Source organism: Rattus norvegicus, chromosome 12, assembly GCF_021556685.1.
Source record: "Rattus norvegicus strain SHRSP/BbbUtx chromosome 12, alternate assembly SHRSP_T2T, whole genome shotgun sequence".
Classification (NCBI taxonomy): Eukaryota; Metazoa; Chordata; class Mammalia; order Rodentia; family Muridae; genus Rattus; species Rattus norvegicus.
Genome location: NC_141545.1, coordinates 24,551,966 through 24,569,099, shown reverse-complemented (window position 1 = coordinate 24,569,099; position 17,134 = coordinate 24,551,966). Strand labels below are relative to the sequence as shown.

Below are 17,134 nucleotides of genomic sequence, written 5' to 3'. Positions count from 1 at the left end.
AGTTCTTATTGTGTTACAAGTACTTTTGGCTCTTTCAATCCTTTCTCTAATTTCTCCAATGGGAACTCGATCCTCAGTTCAATGCTTTGCTGCTAGCATTTTCCTCTGTATTTGTCATGTTATGGCTGAGCCTCTCAGGAGACAGGTGTATCAGGCTCCTGTCAGCACGTATTTCTTGGCTTCATCAATATTGTCTAAATTTGGTATCTGTATCTATCTATCTATCTATCTATCTATCTATCTATATATATATATATATATATATATATATATATATATATATAGGCTGGATCCCCCAGGTGGGGAAGGCTCTGATGGCCATTCCTTTAGTGTCTGTTCTAAACCTTGTCTCCATATTCTCTCCTATGAATATTTTTTCCCAGTCTGGACATTCCTCAGAAAATTGGATGTTGTACTACCTGAGGACCTAACTATACCTCTTCTGGGCATATACCCAAAAGATGCTCCAACATACAACAAAGACACATGCTCCACTATGATCATAGAAGCCTTATCTATAATAGCCAGAAGCTGGAAAGAACCCAGATGCCCTTCATCAGAGGAATGGATGCAGAAGATGTGGTACATCTACACAGTGGAATACTACTCAGCTATCAAAAACAACTTTATGAAATTCATAGGCAAATGGATGGAACTAGAAAATATCATCCTGAGTGAGTTAACCCAATCACGGAAAAGACACATGATATGCACTCATTGATAAGTGGATATTAGCCCAAATGCACAAATACGCTAGATGCACAGACCACATGAAACTCAAGAAAGATCACAAATATGTGGATGATTCACTCCTTCTTTAAAAGGGGAACAAAAATATATCCCATAGCAGTGGATAGGTAAGCAAAGTTTAGGACAGAGACTGAAGGAACAGCTATTCAGAGCCTGATCCACATGTGGCACATACATATACAACCAACAAAACTAGATAAGATGGATGAAGCTAAGAAGTCCAGGCTGACAGGAACCAGATGTAGTTCTCTCCTGAGAGACACAGCCAGAATATGTCAAATACAGAGGTGACCACCAGCAGTTAACTACTGAACCAAGAACATAACCTCTCTTGGAGGAATCAGAGAAAGGACTGAAAGAGCTGAAGGGGCTTGAGACCCCATAATAGAAACAATACCAACTAAGTAGAGCTTCCAGGGACTAAGCAACTGCCCAAAGATGATACATGGACTGACACTGGGCTCCAAATTAATAGGTATCAATGAATAGCCTTGTAGGGGCACCAGTGAAAGGGAAGCCCTTGGTCCTTCCGAGGCTGGACCCCCACTCTCTGGGATTGTTAGGAGGGGCGGTAATGGGGAGTGGATTGGAAGGGGAACACCCATATAGAAGGGAGGGGACACCCACATAGAAGGGGAGGGGAAGGGATTAGGGGGCTGATGGCCTGGAAACCAGGAAAGAGAATAACATTTGAAATGTAAATAAGAAATACCCAATTTAATAAAAATGGAAGGAAAGAAAAGGTTATTGTTTTTATTAGTTGAGTAGTACTCCATTGTTTAGATGTACTACATTTTCTGTATCCATTCCTCTGTTGAAGGGCATCTGGGTTCTTTCCAGCTTCTGGCTATTATAAATAAGGCTGCTAGAAACACAGTGGAAACTGTGTCTGTTATATGTTGGAGCATCTCTTAGGTATATGCTCAGGATTGGTATAGCTGGGTCCTCAGGTAGTGTTATATTCAAATTTCTGAAGAATCTCTAGACTGATTTCCAGAATGGTTGTCCCAGCTTGCAATACCACCAACAATGGAGGAGTGTTCGTCTTTCTCTATATCCTTGCCAGCATTTGTTATCACCGGAGTTTTTAATCTTAGCCATTCTGGCTAGAGTGAGGTGGAATCTCAGGGTTGTTTAGATTTGCATTTCAAAGATGACTAAGGATTGTGAAAATTTCTTTAGGTACTTCTCAGCCATTCGATATCCATCAGTTGAAAATTCTTTGTTTAGCTCTGTATCCAATTTTTAATAGGGTTATTTCACTCTCTGGAGTCTAACTTCTTGAGTTCTTTGTACATATTGGATATTAACTCCTTACCAGATACAGGATTGATAAAGATCTTTTCCCAATCTGTTGGTTGCCATTTTGTCCTAATTATAGTGCTCATTGCCTTACAGAAGCTTGGCAGTTTTATGAGGCCCATTTGTCAATTCTTATTCTTGGAGTATAAGCCATTGGTGTTTTGTCAAGAAAACTTCCTCAGTGCCCTTGTGTTTGAGGGTGTTCTCCACTTTTCTTCCTAGTAGTTTGAGTGTATATGGTTTTATGTGGAGATCTTTGATCCACTTGGATAGGGCGACAATAATGTGCCAGTTTGCATTCTTCTACATGCTGACCTCCAGTTGAACCAGCACCATTTTTTAAAAAATGCTACCTAGTTTTCACTGGATGGTTTTAACTCCTTTGGTAAATATCAAGTGATGACAGGTGTGTGGGTTCATTTCTGGGTCTTCAGTTTTATTCCCTTGATCTACCTGCCTATCTCTGTACTAATACCATACAGGTTTTATCACTTTTGCTATGTAATAGTGCTTGAGGTCAGGAATGGTGATTCCCCCAGAAGTTCTTTTGTTATTGAGAATAGGTTTTGCTATCTGGAATTTTTATTTGAAATGAATTTGTAAATTTCTCTTTCTAACTCTATGAAGAAGTGAGTTGAAATTTTGATGGGGATTGCAATGAATCTGTAGATTGCTTTTGACAAGATGGCCACTTTTACTATAAAACTATTATATTGCTTAACATTAAGCACATAATTTTATTAGTTGGGTTATTCCAAATCTTGATATAGGGAGCAGTATGTTACAATAGAAAATTCCTGTCTCCAAGAGTCTGAAGAAGATGGTTAAGTTACAACTAATTTAGAAAAGAGATTCCTGAATATTGGTGCTTAAGTTACTATCTCTTTATAGTCACCACTGAAATCTTGTCCATGGCATATAGTTCCAAGCATTGAGATGGATCCTTCCTATTAGGTTAGTATTCTCTGTCAATACTATCATACATATACCAGAAACATGGTTGTATTGTGATATTATATTCTAGTAAATTTAACATGTCATGTAGTCATGACTTCTGATATTGTAATTCATCTGACTGGAAAGGAACATGCTCTTTAGTATTGCAAAGTTGCTGAAGTTACAAATAATCAGACATACAAAAAATTTTACCTCAAATATTGTATGGAAAACTTTATGTTTGCAACAAATACCAGTGACCATTGCCTGAGAATACAGGTTACTTCAAATACTGTGTTCAGATATAATGGTACCTTTCTCCTGTCCTTTTATATAATAGAATGCATTAATATACAAATAAAGACTGTTTAAAATTACATGACAGGAACAAGTTTGTGGTCAAGTTACAATAAAACTTGTAAATCTATTTATGGTAAATTGTACAATATTTTCCTTTATTATCTAGGCCTCTGGTTTGGTACATAACTATAACATGTTGTTAATTTTATGAGAACTTAACATAGAGAGATGAGTTGTAGCTGTCTGATTAAATGTCTAAAAGAGCTCAAGATAATGTAGCCTTTGACATAAAACACTCTAATGTTACCACAGAATAGCTAATCACTCACTAAATCTTCTGGCAGGTGTCAAAGATATACAAGTTTTTAACCTGATAAACTTTATTTTGAGGACTCCAAACTCTAAAAGAAATATGAGGTATTCAAAAACCCTCTTATTTCCACTGAACTCTATTTCGTCTGCATTTCAATGAGTTCATGTCAGGTCTTGCAAGAATAATATAACATTTGAGGATAAAGATACAACCTAGAAGACCTGTGCTGGAGGCCAAAATGGAGAAGACTTCCACAACCACCATGATCTTTCCTTTAGTACTGTGGTAGACAGGGAGAAAGGTGATCCAAACACTGAGGAATACCAGCATGCTGAAGGTCAAGAACTTGGCTTCATTGAAGGCGTCAGGCAGGTTTCTGGCCATAAAAGCTACTGTGAAGCTCACTAGGGACAGAGCTCCAAGGTATCCCAGCACACAGTAGAAGGCTGTTACTGAGCCCTTGTTGCACATAATAATGATATGACCATGTTCAGAGTGTGCATCTGTGTCCACAAATGGAGGAGATATTCCCAGCCAGACTCCACAGAAGACAGTTTGTATTAGTGTACAGATGGGAATGATGAATTTCGGTGCTCCTGATATAAGCAAACACCTCAACCTTCGTCCTGGAGCTGTGCTCTTGAAGGCCAGGATGACTGTAATGGTTTTTGCCAAGACAGTAGAAACAGCCACTGTGAAAACAACTCCAAACGTGGTCTGCTGCAGGATGCAGGTGACTGCGTTGGGCTGACCAATGAATAGAAATGAGCAAAGAAAGCAGAAGGTGAGGGAGATGAGCAAGATGTAGCTGAGAGTACTGTTATTTGCCTTCACCACAGGAGTGTTTTGGTACTTTACAAAAATCCCCAGGACAAATGAGGTGAGGATAGAAAAGCATAGGGCCATGCTGGCGAGTGTCATCCCCAAGGGGTTTTCAAAAGCAAGAAATGTTACAGCTTTTTGGATGCAGAGAGTCCGATCTGTGTTAGCATACTGGTCCTCTGTACTTTTCACACACTGATCAATATCTGGCAAGAAATGCAATGTGACATGATACTACAAACTCGACATCTTCCTATTTGTACATTACCACGCGTGAATGTTGCTCATTCTGAAATGTAAGGCAAGTACTTTTCTGTGCACAGATGGAAATTGGTAACAACATGTTTCTTCTTTCAAGAGTATATCCAATAAATAAAAATCATGTAAATAAGCAAATGCGTTTTCTTTTTCATTTCTAATATGTATTCATGGCACTTTTTTCTTATCTCCAGATTAAAGCACTATTTTTATTCCTATAATATTTATGGTATGCTATGGTAATTTATACTGAGGAATCCATGAAGGGAATGTTATTTACTGTTACATATAGAATATTGAATATTATGTTCTCTGCAGCACGAAGACACTTGTTGGACACTATTACTATTTTTGTCTCATGTGAGAGAAAGTTAAAGACCCAAAAACATGCTGAAGTCTTTGGGAATCCTATTTATTGATATGAAGGCATAATGAACTAGCAACCATCCAAATTTATTTTTCCAAAATATCATCTCTGATGCTGGTTATTGTTTTCTTAACTTAGAACAAAATGAAGGCACATTTGAAATGGGAATATCAAATGAGAAAATGCTTCCATCTGGTTGGCCATAGGGAAGTCTGTGAGGTATTGTCTTAATGATTGTAGTTGGTGGTTCTCCCCATTTGTGGCCTTTGCCAACCTTGGAGATTCATCCTCAGTTATTTTAACAAATACATTAAATGGGCTATGGGGAGCAAGGCAGTAAGCAGCTCCATGGTCTCTCCTTTAGTTTCTGCCTCCAGATTCCTGCCTTGACTTTATTCCATAACTTCCCTTCATGATAAACTGTGAACTGGAAGGTGAAGTAATTTTTTTATTTTTGAAGTGAAGTAAATTCTTTACTTTGATGTTAATTTGGTGAAAGACATAACCAAATGTGAATATTGGAACAGTACACACATTTTTCTTGCACTAAGTTAGATTCCTAAAACCTAGACCCTGTTGGTTTAACTGAGGTACTAGGTAGTCATCTAAGTACGCTTAGGAAGATGACTTGCAAACTACCTAGAAAATGAAAGGAAGATACACTATGTTAAAATGGGGAACATAACTTTCTTTATATAATTTTTAGTTTCTACCACATAATGTTAACTTATTTTTAATTACATAGAAATTGTTGATGGATTGTGTTCATTTTTCCAGCTTTCCCATTCCCATTTTTCAAGTTGCCAACTTCTCAACACTATTTTGTGCAATACTGAGGCCCATGTGCTGTCTTCTGTCTACTTTAAAATATCTATTTTACATGTAAACTATTTCAGTTTACCTTTGGGTACACATATTGATTAGCCTTTATGTACAATTTTGGATATATATTGTATTAAGCTTGGTACTATGGCTGTTAAAATATTTCTTCCTCCTCTTTCACAATGTTTTAGAAACCTTATATGTATGATTTCTTGTGTGTTTTGAAGATATCTCTACTACTGGGACTATGTCTACAACTCTATATTCTGAGCGGTTGTGGTATTCTGTGATGAACTCTATGGGTTGGAAAGTGATCTTCTTGATAATAGGTGGAGAGTAAACTTAGCAGTGGGTAATACTATAACTCAATTTCAAATAAAGATATACTATCTGCTTCACAAGCCCATGTTATGTCCAGTTATGGAGATGATGGGCTCCTTCAAGCTATGTGTAGTGACACTGAACTGATAGGATCATCATGGCTAGTTGTTACAGTGGCTCATAGGTATCATAGGTAGGTAGGTCTGGTTGTTGCTTCTCCTCTTCAGAAGCTTGCACGATGCCTTCTGTTTCCATGAAAGCTACTAGTTAGGAGAGGTCATTTATGTCAGTCCTAACTCAGGAATCTCTGGATCAGTTTATGAAGTGCTGAGTATATTTGGCAATAGGCACTTACACCTCTTGGCCAGAACCTGGGTCAACAGAAGAGGCTATAAACTTTTGTAGATTCTTGGATATCCCTGAGCAACAAGTCCAAGAAGGCTTTTGGGACCTATCATTGGGGTATTGATTAGGTGGTCTTTGACTCAATCATGGACCATGGAGCAATATGTGGAATGTTACATACACTACAGGTCATTCCATTAAAAATTGACTTTGCTTTATTAGTTGCTTGGAAAGATTAATAGCTTCTCAGATAATGGGGACTGTATATATTAACCATAGCATTGACTTCATTTCTGCTCTTGGTGTTCTGCTATGTGTCTCTGTGTGCCTGTGTTTCTACCATTCTCCTCTCTCACTCTTTCTTTTTCTTCATCTTTCCTGTGATGCCTCTGGATCAGAAGTAAGTTTTGAATGATAGCTAGAACATTGTACTTTCCAATTGATTTCCTCGCTCACCATGATTTCTTGAAGGGAATCTACTATGCTATGAAACCATGAGCCCCAAATTATTTTCTTTGTTTTGTAGAAAACATTTTTTGCCCCACTACTACACAAGCGATTGAGACATGATTCAAAACCCTCCAGTATCACAAGTTCACCTCAAAAGAGGTGATAGAAAAAACCTAGAAACTTGGAGTTCATAGTACAGCTTCCTGACAACATCAGAGGATGCATAGTGTCTCCAGAAACCTCACATGTTTCTTGTCGTCTCAGGGATCTGGGCTTACCTCTTCTTGCTTCAGTGAGCTTTTACTTTCAAAACGTTCTAAATTTAATCTTTCCTGCTTCTATACATGTTCTGAGCGAGTGTTCTAATGTATTTGGATATTTTCAGAGTCTCTCTGAAGGCGTTAAAAGTGTTACATATTGAGATTAAATATATTCTCTGTGACATTTGTTACTTAAGCTGCTTTAGAGTTTTCTGTGTCTTAATGAGCTTCCATCCATATTAGATGTTTTCTTTCTGAAATACCCTCTATATCACAGTAATATTCTTGGTATGTTTTATGCAAAGTCTTGTGCTTAGAGACTGTCTAATCCTCTGTCTACTAATCAGCAGTGAGAAAGCCTCTAGGTCGGTTTTGCATGTTTTCTCCTTGTTTATGTCTCAGATATGTGGTTTCTACAATAGCAATAGGAACTTAAGATTAAGTAGTGAGGAATTACCAATTATTTGGGGTTGTCTCTATTAGTTCATTGACTAACCCATTGAAAGATTGTAGCACATATGTGTCACGTGGCTATTTACTTGATAGCCAGTGGTGAATCTGCCATGCATTGTCTCTCCATATAGGATTGCTCCAGTGAAATTCTGTGTCTGTAAAGTACAGGTTCTGAAGCTTCAGCAGGTGTGGGTTTATTTATGACATTGTGAAAAGATTTTAGTATTAATTATGTTCCCCCATTCTTCCTCTTCTACTCTTCTAATCAATTGTGGACCACACTCCGCAAATGATTTCATTATTATATTTCTTTTAATCATATGTTTTCAGCATTATGAACCATTTCTAGCTTCCTGACTTCCATACATACTCAATTTGAAACTCTACCTAAAGTTTTAAAGACTATATATAAATATATAGATATAGATATAGATATATAGATATACACGCACATATATGATTGTCGGTGGCAGTATTACTTCTTTGTTTGCATTACCTCACTCAATTTTATTTGAATTAACATTCATTTTCCTGGGAGTGTGATCATTTCATATTCATAGATAAATTATTCTTTTATGTGTATTTGTATACAGTTTAATTAACCATTCATTAGTTGATTAATATGGAGGATATTTCATTGTCTTGACTCTTGTAAGTAAAAGAGCTATTGTCATGAATGAGCATGTGTGCATAGCTGTAGATCATGTGTATTGGGTTGCTTTTGGAGATGATGCATGTGATTGTTGGTTTCTGACAACGTGACACATGTATAAACATGTGGAAAAAATAGTCTTACAAAAAGGAAAGCATCCATAAGGTTGACCTGTGGACAAGGTTTTGGTGTATTTTCTTTTCTTTTTTTTCATTCTGATTGACTTGGGTATTTCTTATTTACATTTTGATTGTTATTCCCTTTTCCAGTTTCCAGGCCAACATCCCCCTAAACCCTACCCCTCCCCTTCTCTATAGGTGTTCCCCTCCCCATGCTCCCCCCATTTCTGCTCTCCCCCCAACAATCACGTTCACTGTGGGTTCACCCTTGGTAGGACAAAGGACGTCCCCTTCCACTGGTGCTCTTACTAGCCTATTCATTGCTACCTATGAGGTTGGAGCCCAGGGTTGGAGTCCATGCATAGACTTGGGTAGTGCCTTAGTCCGTGGAAGCTCTGGTTGGTTGGAATTGTTGTTCATATGGGGTTTCAAGCTCCTTCAAGTTCTTTCAGTCCTTTCTATTATACCTTCAACGGGGGTCCCGTTCCCAGTTCAGTGGTTTAGTGATGGCATTCGCCTGTGTATTTGCTGTATTCTGGTTGTGTCTCTCAGGAGAGATTTACATCCAGTTCCTGCCAGCCTGCACTTCTTGCTTCATCCATCTTGTCAATTGGGTGGCTGTATATGTATGGGCCACATGTGGGGCAGGCTCTGAATGGTTGTTCCATCTGCCTCTGTTCTAAATTTTGCCTCCCTATTTCCTCCCAAGTGTACTCTTGTTCCCCTTTTAAAGAAGGAGTGAAGCATTCACATTTTGATCATCTGTCTTGAGTTTCATGTGTTCTGTACATCTAGGGTAATTCAAGCATTTGGGCTAATATCCATTTATCAATGAGGGCATACCATGTGTGTTTTTCTGTGATTCAGTTACCTCACTCAGGATGATATTTTCCAGTAGCATCAATTTGCCTATGAATTTCATAAAGTCATTGTTTTTGATAGCTGAGAAATATTCCATTATGTAGATATTCCACATTTTCTGTATCCATTCCTCTGTTGAAGGGCATCTTGGGTCTTTCCAGCTTCTGGCTATTATAAATAAGGCTGGTATGAACATATTGGGCATGTGTCTTTGTTATATGTTGGGGCATATTTTGGGTATATGTCCAAGAGAGGTATAGTTGGGTCCTCAGGTAGTTCAATGTCCAATTTTCTGAGGAACCTCCAGACTGATTTCCAGAATGGTTGTACCAGTCTGCAATCCCAACAACAATGGAGGAGTGTTCCTCTTTCTCCACATCTTTGCCAGCATTTTCTGTCACCTGAGTTTTTGATCTTAGCCATTCTGAGTGGTGTGAGTTGAAATCTCAGGGTTGTTTTGATTTGCGTTTATCTTATGACTAAAGAGGTTGAACATTTCTTCAGGTGTTTCTCAACCATTTGACATTCCTCAGCCATGAATTCTTTGTTTATCTCTGAACCCCATCTTTTAATAGGGTTATTTGTCTCCCTGCAGTCTAACTTCTTGAGTTCTTTGTATATTTTGGATATAAGCCCTCTATCGGTTGTAGGATTGGTAAAGATCTTTTACCAATCTTTGCCATTTTGTCCTAACAAGTGTCCTTTGTCCTACAGAATCTTTGCAGTTTTATGAGATCCCATTTGTCCATTCTTGATCTTAGAGCATAAGCCATTGGTGTTTTGTTCAGGAAATTTTCTCCAGTGCCCATGTGTTCAAGATGCTTCCCCACTTTTTTTTCTATTAGTTTGAGTGTATCTGGTTTGATGTGGAGGTCCTTGATCCACTTGGACTTAAGCTTTGTACAGGGTGATAAGCATGGATCGATCTGCATTCTTCTACATGCTGACTTCCAGTTGAACCAGCACCATTTGCTGAAAATGCTATCTTTTTTCCATTGGATGGTTTTGGCTCCTTTGTCAATAATCAAGTGACCATAGGTGTGTGGGTTCATTTCTGGGTCTTCAATTCTGTTCCACTGGTCTATCTGTCTGTCTCTGCACCAATACCATGCAGTTTTTATCACTATTGCTCTGTAATACTGCTTGAGTTCAGGGATAGTGATTCCCCCAGAAGTCCTTTTATTGTTGAGGATAATTTTAGCTCTCCTGGGCTTTTTGTTATTCCAGATGAATTTGCAAATTGTTCTGTCTAACTCTCTGAAGAATTGGATTAGTATTTTGATGGGGATTGCATTGAATCTGTAGATCGCTTTTGGTAAAATGGCCATTTTTAATATATCAATTCTGCCAATCCATAAGCATGGGAGATCTTTCCATCTTCTGAGATCTTCAATTTCTTTCTTTAGAGGCTTGAAGTTCTTATCATACAGATATTTCATTTGCTTGGTTACAGTCACACCATGGTATTTTACATTATTTGTGACTATTATGAAGGGTGTCGTTTCCCTGATTTCTTTCTCAGCTTTGTTCTCTTTTGTGTAGAAGAAGGCTACTGATTTATTTGAGTTAATTTTATACCCAGCCACTTGCAGAAGTGTTTATCAGGTTTAGTAGTTCTCTGGTGGAACTTTTGGTGTCACTTAACGATACTATCATATCATCTGCAAATAGTGATATTTTGACTTTTTTTTCCCCAATCTGTATCCTTTGCTCTTCCCTTGTTGTCTGATTGCTCTGTCTAGGACTTCAAGAACCATTTTGAGTAAGTAGGGAGAGAGTGGGCAGCCTTGTCTAGACCCTGATTTTAGTGGGATTGCTTCAAGTTTCTCTCCATTTAGTTTAATATTAGCTACTTGCTTGCTGTATATGGTTTTTACTATGTTTAAGTATGGGCCTTGAATTCCTATTCTTTCCAGGACTTTTATCATGAAGGGGTGTTGAATTGTGTCAAATGCTTTCTCAGCATCTGATGAAATGATCGTGTGGTTTTTATCTTTCAGTTTCTTTGTATAGTGGATTATGTTGATGGTTTTCCATATATTAAACCATCCCTGCATGCCTTGAATGAAGCCTACTTGATCAAGGTGGATGATTTTTTTAATGTGCTCTTGGATTCAGTTTGTAAGAATTTTATTGAGTATCTCTGCGTCAATATTCATAAGGGAAATTGGTCTCAAGTTCTCTTTTTTGTTGGGTCTTTGTGTGGTTTAGGTATAAGTGTATTGTGGCTTCAAAGAAGGGATTCGGTAGCACTCCATCTGTTTCAATTGTGGAATAATTTCGATAGTATTGGTATGAGCTCTTCTATGAAGGTCTGATAAAATTCTGCACTGAATCCATTTAGACGTGAGCTCTTTTTTGGTTGGTAGACTTTTAATGACTGCTTCTATTTCTTTAGGAGTTATGGTGTTGTTTAAATGGTTTATTTATTCCTGATTTAAATTTGGTACCTGGTATCTGTCTAGGAAATTGTACATTTCCTCCAGATTTTCAAATTTTGTTGAATATAGGCTTTTGTAGTAGAAACTGATGATTTTTTGAATTTCCCCTGATTCTGTAGTTATGTCTCCCTTTTCATTTCTGATTTTGTTAATTTGAACACACTCTCTGTGTTTGGTTAGTCTGGCTAAGGGTTTATCTATCTTGTTGATTTTCTCAAAGAACCAGCTTTTGGTTCTGTTGATTGTTTGTATAGTCCTTTTTGTTTCTACTTGGTTGATTTCAGCTCTGAGTTTTATTATTTCCTGCCTTCTACTCCTCCTGGGTGTGTTTGCTTCTTTATGTTATAGAGCTTTTAGGTGTGCTGTCAAGCTACTGATATATGCTCTCTCCTGTTTCTTTCTGCAGGCACTCAGAGCTATGAGTTTTCCTCTTAGCACAACTCTCATCGTGTCCCATAAGTTTGGGTATGATGTACCTTCATTTTCACTAAGTTCTAAGAAGTTTTTAATTTCCTTCTTTATTTCTTACTTGACAAGGTTATCATTGAGTAGAGGATTGTTCAACTTCCACGTACATGTGGGCGTTCTTCCTTTATTGTTATTGAAAACCAGCTTTAGCCAGTGGTGGTCTGATAGGACTCATGGGATAATTTCTATCTTTCTGTATCAGTTGAGGCCCGCTTTATGCCCGATTATATGGTCAATTTTGCAGAAAGTACCATGAGCTGGTATGAAGAATGTATGTCCTTTTGTTTTAGGATAGAATGTTCTATAAGTATCTGTTAAAACCATTTGATTCATGACTTCTCTTAGTCTGTCTATGTCTCTGTTTAGTTTCTGTTTTCATAATCTGTCCATTGATTAGAGTGCGGTGTTGAAATGTCCTACTATTATTGTGTGAGGTACAATGTGTGCTTTGAGCTTTAGTAAGGATTCTTTTATGTATGTAGGTGCCCTTGTATTTGGAGCATAGATATTTAGGATTGAGAGTTCATTTTGGTGGATTTTTCCTTTGATGAATATGAAATGTCTTTCCTTATCTTTTTTGATGACTTTTGGTTGAAAATTGATTTTATTTGATATTAGAATGACTACTCCCACTTGCTCCTTCAGACCATTTGCTTGGAAAGTTGATTTCCAGCCTTTCACTCTGAGGCAGTGACTGTCTTTGTCTCTGAGGTGTGTTTCTTGTAGGCAGCAGAATGCAGGGTCTTCATTCTGTATCCAGTTTGTTAATCTATGCCTTTTTATTGGGGAATTGAGTCCATTGATGTTGAGAGATATTAAGGAATAGTGATTGTTGCTTCCTGTTATAGTGGTATTTGGATGTGAGTTTATGTTTGTGTGCTTTTCTTCTCTTTGTTTTGGTGCCAAGACGATTATTTTCTTGCTTTCTGTAGGGTGTAGCTTGACTCCTTGTGTTGGGCTTTACTATTTATTATTCTTTGTAGTGCTGAATTTGTAGAAAGATATTGTGTAAATTTGGTTGTCATGGAATAACTTGGTTTCTCCATCTATTTTAATTGTGAGTTTTGCTGGATGCAGTAACCTGGGCTGGCATTTGTGTTCTGTTAGGATCTGTATGACATCTGTCCAGGATCTTCTGTCTTTCATAGTCTCTGGTGAGATGTCTGGTGTGATTCTGATAGGTCTGCCTTTATATGTTACTTGATCTTTTCCCCTTACGGCTTTTAATATTCTGTCTTTGTTTTGTGCATTTGGTGTTTTGACTATTATGTGATGGGAGGAGTTTCTTTTCTGGTCCAATCTATTTGGAGTTCTGTAGGCTTTTTGTATGTTTGTGGGCATCTCTTTCTTTAGGTTAGGGAAGTTTTGTTCTCTGATTTTGTTGAAGATATTTACTGGTCCTTTGAGCTGGGAATCTTCACTCTCTTCTATGCCTATTATACTTAGGTTTGATCTTCTCATGGAGTCCTGGATTTCCTGTATGTTTTTGACCAGTACCTTTTTCCATTTCACATTATCTTTGACCATTGTGTTGATGATTTCTATGGAATCTTCTGCTCCTGAGATTCTCTCTTCTATCACTTGTATTCTGTTGGTGATGCTTGAATCTATGGCTCCTTGTCTCTTCCTTTGGTTTTCTATATCCAGGGTTGTCTCCCTTTGTGCTTTCTTGATTGCTTCTATTTCAATTTTTAATTCCTTCACCTGTTTGATTGTGTTTTCCTGGAATTCTTTCAGGGATTTTTGTGATTCCTCCATATAGGCTTCTACGTGTTTACTTATGTTTTCCTGCGTTTCTCTAACTGAGTTCTTTATGTCTTTCTTGAAGTCCTCCATCATCATAATCAAATGTAATTTAAAATCAAGATCTTGGTTTTCTGGTGTGTTTGTATATTCAGTGTTTGCTTTGGTGGGAGAATTCGGCTCCGATGAGGCCATGTAGTCTTGGTTTCTATTGCTTGGGTTCCTGCGCTTGCCTTTCGCCATCAGGTTGTCTCTGGTGTTACCTTGTTCTGCTATTTCTGACAGTAGCTAGACTGTCCTATAGGCCTGTTTTGTCAGGGGTGTTGTAGACCTGTTTTTCTGTTTTCTTTCAGCCAGTTATGGGTACAGAGTGTTCTGCTTTCAGGCGTGTAGTCTTTCCTGTCTACTGGTCTTTAGCTGTTCCTGTGGGCGTGTGTCATGAGTCCACCAGGCAGGTCACTTGCAGCAGAAAAGTTGGTCTTACCTCTGATCCTGGGCCTGAAGTCACTCCTGGAGGGCTGTGTTTCAGCTCTCCTTGAGGGCGGCAACCAGAAATGCCTGCCCCACCTTTTTCAGGCTACTTTGCACATGGGTCCCAGATGGCATTAGGCGTTTTCTTCTGGAGTGAGAAATGTGGGGACAGTGTAGTCTCTTCTGACTTCCCAGGCATATCTGCCCCTCTGAAGGTTTTACTCTCCCTCCCACAGGATTTGTGTGCAGGGAACTCTTGACCAGGTTCCTTCAGATCAGGGCAGTGTCCCTGGTGTATTTTCTCGATTGATGATTGATGTGGGATGGGATAGTTCAGTGTGGGTGTGGCTACTACTGGACAATTGATACTACATTGCTTCAGGAAGCATCCTGGCCAAACACTGAAGCAATAATGTAAGTTCCATTATCCCATGTCTTCTTTGTAATTTTCTGCCCCCAACTTTCTGCTTTCTATTTTTAGCCTGATTTCCTTACGTAGTGGTAAGCTCAGGGCTAAAACATGAAAGAAAGGATTTCTTCCCTTAACTATAATTTTAACGTTTTATGAGAGCAATACAGTCCCAACAAAGACACTATTCATTTACACAAAGTGGAAGGGAGTTATTTTTACCTTCCGGTAGGTTTTTCAATTTCTTTTCAGTGTTTAAATCTTTCAGTGTACTGATGTTTCCACCCCATTGTTTTAATTATTATCAGGTATATTTAGTTCCCATTGTTTACTTCCTGATTGGTTTGTTTTTTTTAAGAAGCCATTTTCTGAGTTAATATTGTGTCTTGTTACTTTGCTGAATGTGTGCATCAACTGTAGGATATTTCTTGTAATGTGTTTAGGGCCTATTAGGCATATATCCTGTTTGTTAAAGTACAGATATTTTGAGTTTCTCTTTTGTATTCTGCACTTCCTTTGTCTATTTCATTACGCTACTTCTCAAGATAAGATATAAAAAATTTATATAAAATGTATGTATTAGTTAATATTTTCTTGCCCCTGATTTAATAGAACTAGTTAAAGTGAATTTTATATTAGCAGTAGGATATATTTGCCTTTATCATGTCTATAAATACATACATCTAAAGGATGGAACCAAGATTGCATGATTTTCATCACATGTCCATTGCATATAATGCACCATTATATTATGTGCACCATTGCATGCATGTATTGCATGTGTGATTTATAATATATATATATATACATATATATAATTATCATATATACATGGTTGAATTAGTCATGGTTTCTATTCTTGCACAAACATCAGCAAAAAGAATCAAGTGTGGGGTGGGGGAGGGTTTGTTGAGCTTACACTTCCACGCTGTTCATCACCAAAGGATGTCAGGTCTAAAACTCTAAAAGGTCAGGAAGTAGGAGTTGATGCAGAGGCCATGGAGGGATGTTTCTTGTTTTTCATATTTAAAATAATTTTTATTAGTGGCATTTTCCCTTTAAGACAAAAACTTTCCTTAGTGACTTTACATATTTATCTTGGTAAGTAACAGTGATAATGCATAAATAAGTAAAAAGTATATGGTAATCCACATTGTGGCTTATTGACATGGTTTTAAAGGGGATTCCTCATTATTATAGCTATAGGTAGGTGCACAATTATATTATCCATGCTTGGCATTTGGGTTTTTTTCTCTTTTTTTCCCCATCTTTATTAACTTGAGTATTTCTTATTTACATTTCAATTTTTATTACCCTTCCCGGTTTCCAGGCCAACATCCCCCTAATCCCTCCCTTTGTCCTTCTATATGGATGTTCCCCTCCCCATCCTCTCCCCATTACCACTGGAGGGATGTATCTTACTGGCTTGCTTAACCTGGATTCCTCAGTTTACTTTCTTGTAGAACCCAAGACTTCCAGCCCAGGGATGCTACCACCCACAAGGGGCCCTCCCTCCTTGATTACTAATTAAGAAAATACCTTACAACTGGATCTCTGGAGGCATTTCTCCAACTGAGACTCCTTTTTCTGTGACAACTCCAGCTTGTGTCAAGTTGATACACAAAACTGGCCAGTACAATGATATTCAGGAAGATTGATTAATTTTTGGGGGTGGATTTTACTCACCTAATTCAATATTTACTGATTATTACATGATGTATTTTTCCATGCTCAGCCATACCTGACAATACTAAGAAACATTTATGATGTCCTTTAGTCATCTTATGTCTTGGTTCAAACATTTTTAAAAAGCCATGATGAACTCTCACATGTGTGTAGCATCGCTTTCTTCATTCAGCAGGAATTTGCACATAACCCTAATTGTGCACCTACACAGATTTTATTACCTACTTATTTGAGCTACAGATAATCGGAAACAGGATATTACATTGGCAGAATATTATGCCATATATTGTTATGTATGAGACCTATGAATCTTTTACTACCCATGCTATTTGGATTGAGTTTTTTTACTATATGTTGTTCTGTGCCAGAAATGAGTATGCTATCAAGGTTGGTCATAATGTGGTGTCAGATCCTTGGGCCTTGAATTACAAAGAGTTTCAAGCCATCATAGTACTAGTGGAGGTCACACCCATTTCCACTAAAAGGGAAGCCGCTTCTATTAACTACTAAGCCATCTCTTGAATGCCTGTATTAATTAAAAAGAAATCTACTGTCTATTAAGATCATATCCATTTTAGGATTTGT

General features: G+C 37.8%; 1 pseudogene; it reads right to left on the bottom strand.

Annotated features, from left to right (window-relative positions):
- Positions 1-3,721: 3,721 nt before the first annotated feature.
- LOC148002247 (vomeronasal type-2 receptor 116-like) overlaps positions 3,722-17,134 on the bottom strand; it is a 32,001-nt pseudogene continuing 18,588 nt past the window's right edge.